This window comes from Numida meleagris, chromosome 3 (genome assembly GCF_002078875.1).
Source record: "Numida meleagris isolate 19003 breed g44 Domestic line chromosome 3, NumMel1.0, whole genome shotgun sequence".
Taxonomy (NCBI): Eukaryota; Metazoa; Chordata; class Aves; order Galliformes; family Numididae; genus Numida; species Numida meleagris.
This window is the reverse complement of record NC_034411.1, coordinates 74,946,969-74,963,565: the sequence shown is the minus strand read 5'-3', so window position 1 is coordinate 74,963,565 and position 16,597 is coordinate 74,946,969. Positions and strand designations below refer to the sequence as shown.

The 16,597-nt window shown below is 38.6% G+C and overlaps 1 long non-coding RNA gene across 1 annotated transcript; it reads left to right on the top strand.

The window, feature by feature from the left end:
• Positions 1,006-7,046, top strand: LOC110395271. The gene is made up of 4 exons (XR_002436282.1): positions 1,006-2,232; positions 3,250-3,283; positions 4,748-4,872; positions 6,576-7,046. It is a non-coding gene; the product is annotated as an uncharacterized LOC110395271 (long non-coding RNA).

Sequence of the window (16,597 nt, the reverse complement as noted above, 5' to 3'; positions counted from 1 at the left end):
CAGAAACATCAGATGTGTCTGCACCTGGAGACAGGGCAGCAGAATGTTAGACTGCAGATGCTGGATTCTGTTTTCCACTTATTTACTCTGCAGATTTGTATTTTCTAAGTTAGGTCAGAAAAAAACTCACTTTCATATTTGGAGTTAGGCTAAAACCATTTGAAATATCCTTTTTAACCTGTTTTCTGTCAAAAAATGCTTTGTCATTGTGGAAACATCTTTTATTTTTACTTTAAAAAATTAAGACTCAAACTAAGAGGCTGGATTCAGTTAACTAATGAACCTTTCTGCCTTATGTATAGAAAACCTATGAAAGATCACATGCCTGTAAGAATAGGTTACTAAAAAGGAGAACATGGGGACGTGATGCCAACATAGCAGAATCTGCGAAGAAAAACAGAGCCACCCCGTAATTTCTCATTTCTGGATAGATGAACCAGTAAATGCAGAAAGGATAAAACAGAAAGAAAACAAAAGCTCTGAAACCAATGAGATTACTTTGTAAGAATTAATTTACTGAAATGCAAATCAAATATCATTTTTAGTATGTCACAGTGTCATTCTTGGTAATGGTTGTTTGGAAGACATAAATGTGATAGTAGGAACGCTTGCTTTGGCAGGTGCCGCTGTATCTGTACCTTGTTTATAGCAAGAGATGAGACAGTTTGTTCAGCTGAAAGGAGTCAAGAGACCCCAAAGGGAATCGTGCTTTGGAGCAAATCAAAGCAAATAAGCAAAGTGACACACAATCGAAACCACTGAACCAAAATCTACAAATTAAGCAAATGGAAGACTCCAGCGCTGTACCACACGGTGAGAAAATGTGAAATGCGTAGAAGTGGAAATTCACGGTCAGTGGCTGTTCTGAAAGAAATAAGTTATTGCTAAAAAATAAGGCAATTCTGTCTCTAAAAATCAGCATTTTCTTAATGCTGTAATAAACAGCAAGGGGCTGGTCATCTGTGGACTGCTATGAGCTGCTCCTCAGAAGCCCTACTAAGATTTCAGAATGTCCCAGATTCCCATCACAATTTTCTTTCCCATCAAGGGGAATGCACTTCAGTCTGTGAGTAAAAAGACCATCAATTTTTCATTTAGCAAACTTTCATCTACCTTACCTGTTAAGTATCCAAAGTCACACACTCAGGTAAGGTCATTAACCTCATCTCCTCTTTATGAAAGCTACCCTAAGATTAGACTTAGTTCAGTCATTATGCTCCTTGGAGAAATCAATAGTTAATGCTGCCTTATTTATTATGCATGAAGACTGATATTTTTAAGAGAAAGAATAAGCATCGAGTGCACATATTTTACTTAATTTCATCAGGATTTGAACACCTATGCCTTTTAGACTCCTTTAGGAAACTCAATATATAATAACAGTAAGCAAAGTTAATGCTAGGAAAGAAAGCTCGATAACCCTCTTCTTAAAGAGCCAGGTTTTATTAAGAATGCGAAGACTGCCATATATACCGCACTAATACTTCTCTTCAATTCTTGTCCTGATTGCTGCAGACTAAGTATTAAGTGGTAAAGATGAAAAAAAATAAAGCCACACATTTCAAGTGCTGCAGCAGATGTGCTTATGCATGTATGTTTGCAGGAAGCCACATGCATTTTCCCAACAAATATCTAAAAGAATGATTTGGTCTATTGATCATGTTCTGAAAACTTAAGTTCCTTAAAAAAGCTAAGGTCAAAATAAAGTAAAAAGGAAAACCTGGAACTTCAGTGATCCTGAAAACCCTGGAATATTAGGGAGGTTTATTTCCACCAATTCACAAGATTGGGTTATAGACTCCCAAGGAGGCCAGCTAGTTGGCAACCAACCTAAAAAGCACTCTTCAGTGTTTCCTAGTTGACTTGGTGGGCATTTGGTGTCCATGGAACATCTTATTTGCTTCAATCTACAGAGAGATCAACCTGAGAACCAGGCTGGTGATCTAATGAACAGGTTCAGCATCATGTACCTTCTTGCGAAATGAATGCCCTGAAGAAAAAACATACATAAATTTACACATATGTACACTCTTTTCCAAAGACAATTGTCCAATGCATAGCTAATATTATAAAAGCAGTAATTAAAATCAAGTTGCTCAAGAGAATCTTCCAGGTCGTATACTGGTGGCAGTGCAAATTTTACAGCCTGTGACATACTGACTTGGAAAGAAAGGAAGCATCTCTAGGAGTCACTGCGTCTCAGAGGATTATGCTGTCCTTCAGACAAAATGGGTAGGTTGAACTAACCGGTGTTTTCAGTGTGGAAGGGTCAGAATTAATTTTGTACAGGCACAAAAGAATTGGTAATTCTATTCTATTACAGAGTAATTTTGTAAAAAGCCAGCATTTCATGCAAATAACTGGAGGGTCGATGCTTCTGACAAACATGTAAATAAAATTAAGGAAAAGGTTGAGTGATAAAATGTGAGTCACTGATTTCCACTCCCAAGGCACTTAGATGAAATAAATGCGAAAATAACTCTTTTATTTTATTCAAACAGTCATTAGAGTTTTCAAAGATACATTAGAAATGCCAGAATGATACAGCTATTTGGCTTCAAGAGAATGTTTAAACTACAGAGCTTTTGAACTTCTGTTCAAAAAGGAGTGGATTTCCTAGGGACAGCAATTGTTCCATTTCCAAAAGGGAGAACTCTCATGAGAAGAATCAAGCCAGAAGGAATAGGATGAAAGTATTAGACCAGGTTCTTATGGCAGTTCAATCTGTTTATATCTATATAAAAAACACAGATAACACAAACATACGTAAAGCCTAAATGATCTAATTCTTCTGTAACGTCTTGAAATATTTTTCACTGAACAGAATTAAGGTGATTTGATTTGACTGGAACTACATAAAATACAAGAATGTATTTTTAGCAGCTGTGCTCACACATTGCTGCAAATGACAGAATGACTAGAACACAGTTATGTTTATGCAATAGAGTTACCATTGGTGACACAGTCCAGAGCAAAGATATAGGTCCCAATATTGGATTGCCTGTACAAGACAGCAGATTTAGCATTCTAATTATTAGATTTAACTCCTCATCTGGTGGGAGTCGGGAAAAACCTGCCACACCACCTTTTTTCAAGTTAAGCCCTGTGTCCCTTGTAGGCCAATTTTTAGTTATTTGGGAACTTTTATTTTCCAACGATGCAATTAATTCCATCAAAATAATATCGAAAGTGTTTTATATTGATGAACCTAAATGCCATTGAATTCAGGAAAATTTCCTTTAATTTCAGTAATCTGTGATTTGAAGCTGTAAAGAACCTGAAGGTTAGTATGTATTTTTGTCTAACTTACACCTTATTATCTGACTGTACTTTGTCTTATTTCTGAGGGTGAAATTATGTATACAGAGACTAACTTATACCTCCAACAAATCACTTTTGGATTTAACCTAGAATTTCAATGGTCTCAAATTATGTGTGTCATGTTAAAGGTCTGAATTTGATTACAGTAAAACACTTGCAAGCTGGTACAAATAGAACAGTTGTGTATAGTGCCTGGATTATTTGTGCTAGTAATAACATAAAAGAGAATTAAAACCAAAGAATTTGATCTGAAAAAGCAAGGTTAGAATTGCACCACTAGATTACAGTGGCATAATTGACATCTCAAATCTATTCTCAATATCTAGCTTAAAATCAGAAGTCTTATAAATTTTCCAGGTTTTGGAACTGGGTAACTAATAAGAAATCTCTGTTTCTCAATAGCAGTACTCAGCTTAGTACATCTGTAGTGTAGCAGAGACCTTAAAACCCAGTCATCAGATTGGGGATACAATGTACAAAGTGCGATACCCTATGTTGATATTGTCTCTGCTCTGAAAGAACTTTTATTCATTGAAGATAACTGACACAATACGAACAGGGAGGAAAGATTCTCTGCATGCACATATGTGTGTTTGTCATTTTCATCTTCTTTCGATAAGAACACATAAATGTTAATTTATATGTCTTCTTCTCATAGACAGCACTTTCAGCCAGAAGACCCTTCAATATACCAGTCAGTTATTTCTCCAAAGAATGAGATTCTTAGGGATATCTACTTGCATTTTATAGGATTTGAGGTTGAGGGGGTTCTATTTTCTGTTAGCATACAATTTTATTTTGGGTATATACTTTTGAGAATAAGATTTGCAGTTTTACAGTAAAACTGCAGTAAAGCCTCCTGAGACTTATATCCAGCTAGGCTCTATTCTTTTTTAGCCATAGAACTTCTACCTTCTCAATTGTTTTGCACCATCAATGTTTTTACCAAAAGCTGAGGTAAAGCAGTAATAGAAAATTCCACATTCTCATAATAAATTCAGATGATAATAGAGACAGTAAATAATTAAGCAGCCATTGCTGAACACAGAGAGAGTAGTGCCATATTTTGTAGTATCAGTCCCAGCAAGTGATGCCTGCTTAGCAGACAGTTCTTCCTAAGGAGTTCTGAGTTGCCAGATGTGCAGACTGAAATGTCACATTCCCATGGTTTGCATATCAGTGGCATCATTGCCAGACGCTGCACAGTGTCATCAGCCAGGCATTACAAAGACAAGCAAATCTTGCAACTGTAAACAAATTCTAATGTGTTTGAGTTAGTTTTGGGGGAACCCCAATTTTGAACCCTTTCATATAGAGGGGTAAAAAATGTTTCTATACTTCTTTTGTCTGTATTTTGGTCTGCAGCTCAACCTTGTTTTGCAGTGTCTTATGCTGAATGGTCACTTGCTTTCTTGTACCTTGGTAGCAAGCAGAATACTGTAAGTGAAATTGAATGGATTAAAGCACCAAAGGGGAAAGGCTGTCAAGAGCAATTGCTTAAAGCTAGAAGGATAGACTACTTAAAATCAGATCTTGGAGCTAGAACATAAGGTAGGTATTTAATTTTTTGGCTTACAGTTTCAAACTTGTCATTACTCTTTTAGGAAAAGTCTAAGAAAATTGTTGAGTAAATGAAAGTAGCAAAAGTAATTTTATTTGATAGAAGAGGTTGGTGCTGGTAAGCAGATACATTCATTCAATGCATCATTAGTCTCAGAAACAAATGATTGGATTCTGGCCAAAATAGGAACTAATACTAAGAAAGGGAACTGATCACAGCCAGTTGAATTAGACCTATAGTTTAAAAAATGTGAACATGTCAGTTGTGATAAATTCTCACTTAAGATATTGGTGAGACTCTTTGGAGACATTTGCATGTATGGAAATCCAAACATAATCACAATGGCCACTGTAAGTATTTTCAGAACTGCATCCCTGTGCCACGTGTAACAGCTCACACAGGCTGTGGGATACTACCTTCCCTGAAATACCTACAACAAAGTGTAAGAGACTGAGGAAGGATGTAAAGCTACTGGCATGCCCAAGTTTAGAGGGAGGGCTTGCCTCTTCTCCAACAGGAGAGCTGTTTTCTAGAATACAGTATGGAATGCAGGTCTGCTGAGCCCAGCGACCTGCACAGTATGCACAGACTGGCAGAAATTGTGCTCTACCAGCAATTTTGGATGAAAAAACGGGGACTCTGGGTGATAAGTCAGCCTGCCTTTGGAGCACTGTGAAATAATAATGGTGTAGAGGGTAACAAAGGGAAGTGGGGATGCATAAAGAGAGATGGAGACAATTCCTGAGAAGTTATGAGCAAGCATAGAGCCAGCTACTTGAGACAGTAACAAATTCAACCTAATTTTCAAAAGAAGCAACAAAAGAGATGATCAGCTTTTGATAGAGCACAGCAGGAGAAGTGTATAAGTCATCTGCAATCGATAATTTTGCCATAAGGCTAAGCCACTTCCATGATAAAGAGCTGGCTTTGATGTCAAAAGGAGCAGGTGCCTGTGGGAGGTCAAAGTTTGAAATGAGATTACTCACAAGGATCAGAAAGATAATCAAATCTGCCCACTTCTGTGGCAGTGACATATCAGCACAAAAGACTCAAGTTCTAAATAGCCACAGTTAGGAATGAAAAAGGATAACTGCAAAATCCTGATGAGAGGACAAAAGGCAAGAACCGTTTCTGAGGGCAACTCATTTCCGACTGACTTGAAAGGACCAAGCTCACTGGCCTGTTAAATGGCTTTTGCTGTTCAGTAGAGAGGGAACTGGAAGCAAGGACACTCAGGCCCAGATACACAGAGGAGCATGGGCCTTGCAGAGTTGCTTAATCTTGCAATTTTAGGAGTGGAGTACATGAAGCCCAAGCATGATTGCAGAGGGGTTCAGAGAGGATGCTAAAAGTGGCATAGCATCAGAGTAGGCTCTGCCCCATGCTAACACTCACTGGCCTAAGCGGGACAATATCCCTTCCCCCATGCCATTTCATGGCATCCCAAAGGAAGACAAAATGACTTGGATGAGTCCTCTCATCTGAATGAGAGGAGTAACCTGGTCAGATTACTTGGATGATATATGGAGAACAAAGTTCAGGGTGAGAGCTCCATGGTCATTGTCAGTCCAGAATGGACTGTTTGTAACTAGACAGCTGCCATGGAGCCTGAAAACATCAATAAAAACTGAATTTTCTCACTTTTATATATCTTTTTTTCCTTTTGTAACCATGTCTGCATGTTTTGTCAAAGGCAGGGAAAGAAACTATCACTCACAGCTCATACCTGAACAACAGAACGAACTCTTTCATCCTGACAAAGAAAGATTACTTGACAGAATCAGAGAGTGTATCCACAATCCTGTCTCTGAAAGAAGGACTTTGATATAGTTTGATTATTTTTTTTCTTCGTGCAGAAACTCTATTTCAGTTTCAGAGGACTCTTTATTTTGTTTTGATTCTTTTCCCTTTGTGTATCTTAGTCAATAAATGTCCAAACTTTGGCACCGATTTCTCATTTTGTTTGTCATGGCAACTGAGTAGGCTGAGGTTCTTATTCTTCAAATCACAAACCTTGTTTCTCAGATGTTGTTCAGTAATGTAAACATCTCTGACATCCTGGGCTCAGTTATTCTATCAATATTAATACTACATAGTCTTATTAATTATTGTTTGTAACAACTAATAAGCAACATTATTACAACTTCAGGCTGTAGATTTTCTGTCCCTAGTTCCAGCAGAGCTGAACCCCAATTCATAAACATTATCTATCTCTATCTCTGTCTCTATCTCTATCTCTATCTCTCCATATCTCTCTATATCTTTATCATTACAATTTTTATCCTTATTACTGTATATTTTTCTTTATCTATCCTTATCTATATATATAATGCTGGTAGAATATTGGCCTGTATTTCAATCATTCAATTGATTTCTGATGTTTACTTTCAATCTCACTTTTGCATTCTGAAGTATTATTGAATATTTGCAGTATATTCTACAGGGCATAGCTCTTCTACTGATCCCTGTCTTCTGAAGAATTATTAGCCAGTAAGCCAGGCTGGCAAATCAGTTATAAACACAGACACAACAGTTATACCATTTTCCATCCTGCCACTAAGTGTGTTTGTGGAGTTTCCTAGGCACTAAGACAAGCTCATATACTCCTGTGTGGCTCTGTTATAGGTGGCCCCTGTTCTCCTCATATCTACTAGGGACGCATAGGTGTTCCCCTGCCTTTGAAGACTTTTGTTCTCAGCCAATGCATAAATTGTTCTCTAAAATCTTATCTAAGTTATATGAAAACTAGTTCCAGTAAATGATTTCACAGTACAATCTTTCCCCAGTTTTGTGTCTATCCATAAACTCTCTTGGTGTCTTCATTTAATGTCCTTAGTATTTGTATCTTCCTCACTGATAGTTTTTATTACCTTGATACTTTGTGCTTGGCACTCATGCAGATATCTATTTAAAAGTACATTTTTAGCCCAGGGATTTAGCCATCTGATTCCTATTAACAGTAATGGGAACTGCATGGCTAAGTCAATTACCACGCGCTGTGCTAAACATTTACCACTTAGTAACTTCCCCTTTGTTTTCCCTTTAAGATGTTTTCTAGCTTGTCTGAAATTAATGTACTGATCTGGCTATCAGAACTATATATGGGTCTTGTCTTGTGTTCTGACAGAACTGAAATGCCTCACTCTGTATTGCATGATTTCAGCAATAGCCTTTGAGGCTTTTGTTTCGATACTACTTGAGATTCACTCACAAAGAATCATAGATTCATAGAATGGCTCAGACTGGAAGAGACCTCAAAAATCATTCTATTACAACTCCCTTATCAAGGACAGGGTTGCCAACCACTAAATCTATCACTAGGTCAAGCTGCCCAGGGCCCTATCCAGCCTGCCCTTGAACACCTCCAGGCATGGGGCATCCACAGCCTCTCTGGTCAACCTGTTACAGAACCTCACCACACTTAGAGTGAAAAATTTCCCCTGACATCTAATCTAAATCTCCCCTCTTTAGTTTTAAACCATTCCCCCTTGTCCTATCACTAATAGACCATGTAAAAAGTTGATTTCCCTCCTGTTTTTAAGTTCCCTTTATGTACTGGAAGGTCATAATGAGGTCTCCCTGGAGCCTTCTCTTCTGCAGGATGAACAAGTCTACCTCTCTCAGTCTGTCTTCACAGGAGAGGAGCTCCGGCCCTCTGATCATCTCCATGGCCCTCCTCTGGACCTGCAGTAAATACATAAATAAATATTAAAATAAAAATATCAGAGGTTGAACAAAGCAGGCAGTGACAAACCTCCAAACTGCTGACAAATCTCACATCACCAGACTTAGGAGAAACAGTTTTCAGCAAATCACCCTCATAGTCACTGTGAGACCTGGCTGTAGAGTGAGTTTTGTTGGGTTTTATAGCCATGTGGCTGCACCTGCCTCCCATAACCCAGACCTCATGGCAAATCAGACTGTCATGCGACAGAGGGAAGGTAGTAAGGAGGTCTCCATCCCCTCAATAAATCCATGCCTGGTCGCCCTGTAGACACATCTGCTTTATGTGGATCTACTTGGGTCCTCAGGCATGCCTCTCTCTGAGTTGTGTTTCCAGGTGTACATCTGGTCTCTCACAGCTGCTGCTTCTTGCTGGAGGCAGCATCCACTGAATTTCTGATCTTACACTTATGTGGGGCTTTAATTACTCACAGTTCAGGCCAGATTTTAGAGACTGATAATATGTACCTTCTTCTCATTTTTTTTTTCTTGCTTTGATAGGGAGTGATAGAGCTTTCATTTCTACAGCTACGACCATGTGAATCATCACTCTTTTTAAAATATGCTGTTTGCATTTCAGATCCGAAATTTCAGGTTTTCTATGCTCTCAGGTAGACAGTAGGCATAGTTAATATTCAGTTCATATTTTTACTGTCTTGGTAAAACTCATAAATTTTAAGTTGGAAAGCAACCATCTAGATCATCTTATTTCACTTCCAGCAGAACACAGACACAGAAACCTCTCTTCAATTTCTGTGGAAAAAAATATTTTCTGTTTGAACTATTGCATATGTTTCAGAGGGACATTCAATCCCAAAGCAGGGTTCACATAATGGAGAATCAACGAAGTTCCTAGGTAGGTAACCTATTCCAGCGTTCAAATACATTACATGTTAAAAATGTGTTCTGTGCTTCACATCTAAATTTGTCTTGCCTCTGCTTCCAACTGCTGAATCTCATTATGTTTTTTAGCTGCTATATTAAAGAGCTGGCTGTGAGAAATTTGTTCCTCACGTAGGTACTCACAGACCACGATCAAACCATCCGCTACCCTTTACTTCAACAAACTAAGTAGATGAAACTTCTTAAGTTTCTCAGTATGAAATGTTTTCCAAACCTCAAACCTTTCATTTAACTTTTTTTGAATGCTTTTCACTTTTTCAGAATGCTTTTTGAGCTTCATCACCAGAAATATTCGTGCTTTTTTCTTCAGCTATGATCTCATTAGCAGTATACAAAAGATAAAAGCACTTCACTACTCTTAGCTGATACACTTGTGCTTGTGCAGCCAAGATGTATGTTAGCCCAACACAATGAGAGCAAGGTGCAACTGCTTACATTCAAAGCCCCCAGACCCTTGCCCGTATCACTGCATTGCTCGATACAGGCTGTCATTTTGGAATAACAATCTACACTGTTTTTAAGTGTATTACCATGCACAAATACCGTTATATTTCATTAAGAGTTTTCTTTTCAGATGAATAATAGACAAAAATACATCTTCTATACAATTCATTTTTTCCCCCGGAAAATAATAATTATATATATGTATCTGTTTGAATATATTTAGGAAATATAACCAAATACTTGCCTCAGTAAAATTTGCATGGTTTCATTCCATATCAAATTATACCATCCTTAGAATACATTCTGCTCCAAGAATTGTGGCTTATCCCCCAATTCTGTGAGCCAGGCTTGTAAGGGATTGCAATTTAATGCCTTATTGCTGGAAGAATTCCTTGTTTTCCACTGTTTGGGTTTTTTTTTGATCAAATCTCAGTTAATATTTTTTTAACCTCCATATAAATTTTATGTCAGAATGGGACTAGTTGATCTTGTTCATTGAAATGCTGCCTTACAGGTGTCACTTATGCTACAAGTTTGTTTTGGTTGACAGGATCTGTTTCCAGAAGTTTCCACGTTGAAGTTACGTGAACTTGTTTGTTCAACAATATAAAAGCTGGACCCTCTTGTAGCAAAGTTGGAGACCTCACCTATGAGTGGATGCACTGTGCAGGAGCACGGTAGAATCACACAATCACAGTATCACGGGGTTTGGAAGGGAACTTGGAGAATCATCTAGTCCACCTCCCCACTAAAGTAGATTTCCTTGAGTACATTGCAGATGAAATCATATAGGTGGGTCTTGAATATCTCCTTCTCAGGAGAGCCAACAAACTCTCTGCGTAGCTTGTAGAAGGCCACCACCAGATTGGTAAACCATGATCTGCCCCTGGTGAAGCTGTGCTGGCTATGTCAGATCACATCCTCATCTTGCATGTGCCTTAACGTAGCTTCCAGGAAGATCTAGTCCATGATCTTGCCAGGCACAGAGGTGAGGCTCACCAGCCTGTAGTTTCCTGGCTCTTCCTTTCTTTGCTGCTTAAAAATGGGAGTGATGTTTCCCTTTTTCCAGTCACCAAGGCCTTTGCCTGACAAACATGATTTTTTTTAATAAGATGGAGAGTGGCTTGGTAACCACATCAGCCATTTCCTTCAGGACCCTGGGGTTCATGTTGTCTGGCTCCATAGACTTGTACACATTTAGTCTCACGAGGCAGTCTAATATTTGCTCTTACAGTAGGAGAGTTTGCTCCCCCAGACCCCACTCAGAGGTTGAGGGATGTGAGAGGTATGAGAAGCATGACTGCCAGTTAAGACTGAGGCAAAGAACTTGTTGAGTATCTCAGCTTTCTCCGTAAGTGTTGTTGCCAATTCTCCCTTCTCATTTATCAGAGAGGGTACGCTCTCCTTGGCATGTCGCTTCAGACCAATGTAACTGTAGAATCCCTTCTTGTTACTCCTCACATCCCTTTCCAAGTTCAATTCCATCTGCACCTTGGCTTTCCTCTTAACGTAGAGGGCAATTCCCCCACCCCTCCTTCCCTGCCTGTCTTGTCTAAAAATCTTGTGGCCCTTGATCACCATGCTCCAGTCATGTGAATCATCCCGCCGCATTTCTTTGACCGCAATTAGGTCATAGTTTTCTCACTGTGCTGTGGCTTCCAGCTCCTTCTGATTATATCCCAGACAGAGGAGCACTGTGTTTTGGAGGGAGGGTTCCCCTACAGGACTGTCACTCTGTTTACTGCAGCACCTCTCCAAGTCAAGTGCATGTAAAGTATCCAATAGAGAATAAAAACAAGCCTAAGCTCTACTCTAAACTGGGTAAAACAACTGTTTCCTTTCTGTCTGCTGCTGTTTCCTGATAAATGCAAATTAAGTAGGAACAGAGTGAAAAAAAAAACAAGCTTAGCATGAAGGAAATAGCTGGCATAAGCACAGACTTTTGGAAAGATCAATGCTACACCAGTAGCCAACTCTCAAGCTTGTATGTGTTCTTGGCATCTGAAAAGATGCATTTATGCTTGGAGAGCTGGTACTTTTTACCAAAAGTGTGGGTTTTTTCCCTTCATCTTTGGCTCACAAAGAGACTTTATCCTTTCTTTTTAGATAAGGACCTAGTTTGTATGACCTACATTTTCATTTTGCAATTGTAAAGAGAGAACAGATTTTCTGTCAGAAAGGTTAAAGGAGCCAAGAAAAAAAATGTGCCAAAGCCTCTGTTTTATTTTAATTTGAAGAATTAGAGATTTTTTTAAATCTTTCTTTGTGAGCTTTTTTGACAAATAAAAAATGAACAAAAGGTAAAGATGTTTACCAGCTTCATCAGAAGTTGTTTCGTTAGATCTTGTTCAAATCTACCCAGACATGTAAGCAGAATTGTATGACGGTAAAATAATTAAAGTGAAGAACTGGGAGTGGACTACTAAGTGGCTGAAGAGAGAGGAGCTAAAAACTCTTGCCTCACTGTAGTAGCTGACACCTTCCTCAGCTGGAGCAGCAGCAATAGGAAGAGAAGACTGTATGGATAAAATGTAAGCATTATCTTTTTGAATGGTACACTATTCTAGCAGCTTGCTTGTATTTTAGATGCAGGTGGTCTCCTACCCCTACTTCTTTTTACATGGTCACAAGAGTTGTCTGTGCCTAAATGTTAATCAACAGAAGCAGTTCAACATTAGGAAGAGATCTAACAGCACAACTATTCACCTCCTTTACGTATAGTTGTTTCCCTTTTTGCTTATATGTCCTCCATAAAAGGTAGGCATACCTTCAAACAACTTGCCTCTTGCTGAGTCTATTAGAATATGTTTAGGTTCTTTCTAGCATCTAACAGCATTGCAGCCTCCCTGTTGTGTTCTACTGAACTTCAGATCTGAATAATATGCCTAAGTAAAAGGTTGTAAGACCCAAATAATACTTAAATTAAAAATAATTTTAATCAGCATGACTATTTCAAATAGGATATCTTTCTGGGGACAGAACTGGTCATGGGTCACTGATTTTGGTTCTTAGCAAATTCAGTAATACTATGGAAGTTTCAGAAGGTGTGTAGAGATTTTGATAGGATGAGCAGAGAAACAGTATTCTTTTCGTCTGTAATCCTGACAAACTATTGGTAAAGCAAATATGGCACATGATCTGTCATTTGTTAAGGAATAGCTGCATAACTATTGCCAATCAGAATAGTTATATAAGTGGTAAAGCAGTAAAGCAGGCTGCAATCCAGGAGACTCCTGGATTGCATTGAGAATAACTTCCTGGTCTGGATATTAGACAGACTGACCAGAGAGGAAGCATAACTGGACCTGGTGCTCACCAACACAGAGGAGCTCATTAAATATGATAAGATTGGAGGCACTCTGGGCAGTAGTGACCATGCCCTGTCTGAGTTCACAGTCTTGAGGAATATGGGCTTGGTAAAAAGCAGAGTCAAGACCTTGAACTTCAGGAGAGTGAACTTCAGGCTATTTAAGGAATTACTGGATAAGACCCTTTGTCCTTAAGGACATAGAAATAGAACAGAGCTGGCAGCTCTTTAAGGACATCTTACGACAGCACAGGAGCTCTCCAACACCCAGCATAAAAAACCAAGCTGAGGAGGCAGGAAATTGACATGGATAAACAAGGACCTGCTGGATAAACTGAGGTATAAGAAAATGTACAGGCAGTGGAAGCAAGGATGTGTGGCCTGGGAAGAATAGAAAGGAAAACCCAGGGAACTACAGGGCAGTGAGCCTCACCTCTGCACCTGGTAAGATCGTGGAACAGATCCTCGTGGAAACTAAGTTAAGTCACACACAAGATGAGGATGTGATCTGAGACAGCTCACATGGCTTCACCAAGGGTAGACTGTGCCTCACCAATCTAGTGACCTTCTATGACAGAGTGACAGCATCAGTCGTTCAAGGAGGGACAAGTGATGTCGTCTGTCTATACTTGAACAGGGCCTTTGACATGGTCCCACACCACATCCTTATCTCTAAACTGGGGAGATATGGGTTTGAAGGGTGTGCTACCCAGTAGATAAGAAATTGGTTGGAAGGTCACAGTTTGTGGTCAACACCTCTATGTCCAGCTGGAGGCCAATGACAAGTGGTGTTCATCATGGATCCATCTTGGGACTGATACACTTGAACATCTTTATCAGTGACATAGATGATGGGATCAAGTGCACCCTCGGTAAGTTTGCAGATGACACCAAGCTGAATGGTGCAGTTGATGTGATAGAACGAAGGGATGCCATACAGAGGGACCCAAACAAGCTCAGAAGTTGGTCCCATGTGAACCTAATGAGGTTCACATCTCATCAGTGTTTTTTTCTTTTTTTACAAAGGACTATTAATTGCTTATTTACTTATATACCTCTCAATTTTAAAATAGTTCTCTCAGCCACAAACCAGATGTTAGAATTTTAAGCACTTTAGTATATATGACCTATTTTTCATTTCATTAGATTTCTGTCTTTCTGCTTTCTAAGGCCGTAGCCCCTAACGACACATTCATGATATGTATTTTGTTTTGTTAGAACTTAAATTTGCAAAAATGTTCTTCTTTAAATGACTTAAATTTACAAAAATCCTCTTTCTTAAAGGTTTGTATGCAGATGAATTTTGAATTCTTTTGAATGTCTAGCAGAAAGTAACACAGTAAGATTATATCTGTCATTCCTTTGAAAATGGTGATAAAAATCCTCGTACCACAGCAGATCACTGGACACTTAGTTTTCGGCATGTTCTCTGCAGAAAGATCTGTTTGAAATCCTGATTTTAATACTTAGACCACAGTAGCTTTTCCAGACACCTGGTGTCTTACTTGCAACATTTCCTGCTGAATCCCTGTATCTTTGACATCCAAGCCAGATGCTGCTTTACAATAGAACTGATATGAGGATGAAGAGCTTTTTGGCAGAAGTGTACATTAATGTTCGACATCACCAAAGGATCAATAACAAAAAGCTTTGCTGATTAAATCAATATATCCATCCCATGCCTAATGCCTTCAAAAAGTTGCATGATGCCCAACTTCTCTGGGCTAATGCAAATTATTCATTAACTATGAATATGTGAAGCCCCTTCATTTTTCTTTGGCAGTTTTTAGATCTCCTAATGTGTTTTCTCTTCCCAAGGGAACATAAATCTTTATGTTTTAAAGAGTCTTGAGATATCTGGTGGTTTTCAAATGAAACCAAGCTGTTGGATCTCTTTGTGGAGGAACTGAATTTTTGGGGGGTTAAGAAAACTAGACAGCTCTGATTGAATGAAGAGCCAATCAGTGATATTCTTAGTGGTCATAGTTTTACATGGAACTAGATGAAACAAACTGTGCAAGTTAATTGTGAATGTTAACAAGATTTTATTCATCATTAATTTCTTTTTTTTTTTCTTTTTTGAGAATCACTTCAGCTTCTTATTCACCTTGACTTTGCCTTCTGCAACTACTAGTAGGATTCTTTCCCATAACAGATAGTGGTATCACGTAGCATTTAATTTAATTAAAGCCATGCTTACTTGACTTATCTGATCTCAGCAAAGGGAAAGGGAACTACTCCTGAAGGTAAGATTTCTCTGTTTAAATTTTAGAAAGATTGTAATGAATAACAGAAAGAATGAAAAAGGAAGAAAAGAGGTATTGGTAAGGAGGTGACAGAAAGGTAAAGGAAATTTATACTTTGTATTTTATGGATGAAATTAATAGAAAATATTGTGGAAGCAGGAAAGATGTTAGTATGAGCTGAGCCTGTGTTTGTGTGATAGCTGAGAGATAAATATAATGTGGATCTTGGCACAGAAACAGATGCCTGAATAGCTTCTGGAATCACTTCTCTTTTAGTGTTCATTGTGGATATACAATGGAGTTGTTTGAGAGGCATAAATAAATGTGACTCATAAATTTAACTATGTTAGGCTAACAAGTTGCAATAAACTAAATAAAATAAGGAAAGAAATCTGTGGAACACAGAACGCTGCACTAGTACACTAGAAATGAAATACAGTTCATGTTCCCATCTGGAGGAGCACTCGTGGCTTATCTCATAGGTTATTTGGGAACAGGTTGGGACACATAGCCCATGAGAACCTAGAGTAAGCATCTGCTAGATAGGTATAAATCACTGCAAAACTGCAGCTGCATTTCTGAAGTGAACAACAAGACATGTTCCCATTAAATTTTCCCTTGTCTGTGTCTCTGTTTTAGTTTCTTCATTTTCTAAAGAAGACAGGACTTGAAGCATTGACCAAGACTGTGGGAAAGTTCAGCTTCAAGCTCAGACAGTGTCCAGCTCTACAGACTGGAGTACATTGTTTTATTTCTCTTTGCCTCTTTTCATGTAGCTCCTGTCTTTATACATTTTCTTCTTATAAGTCATTGAGCAGTATGTACAAACTGCAACTGGAGTAAGGATTAAAATTTAGGAATCTCACAACGTCATTGCTGGCTGATGGGAGACCTGTGATACGGGAATACACTGGCCTGGTCATGTGAAGAGAAGAGGTTGATGTCTGACTGTGATCAGACTCGGATATTACAACACAGCTTATGAAGCAGCTCTTGGGTTGATTTAAATCACAGATACAATCACTATGAAAAAGAGGTGAAAATCATAGCTCAGTATGATGGCCATACGTTTGTGTCTTGCTCAGAAGCTTC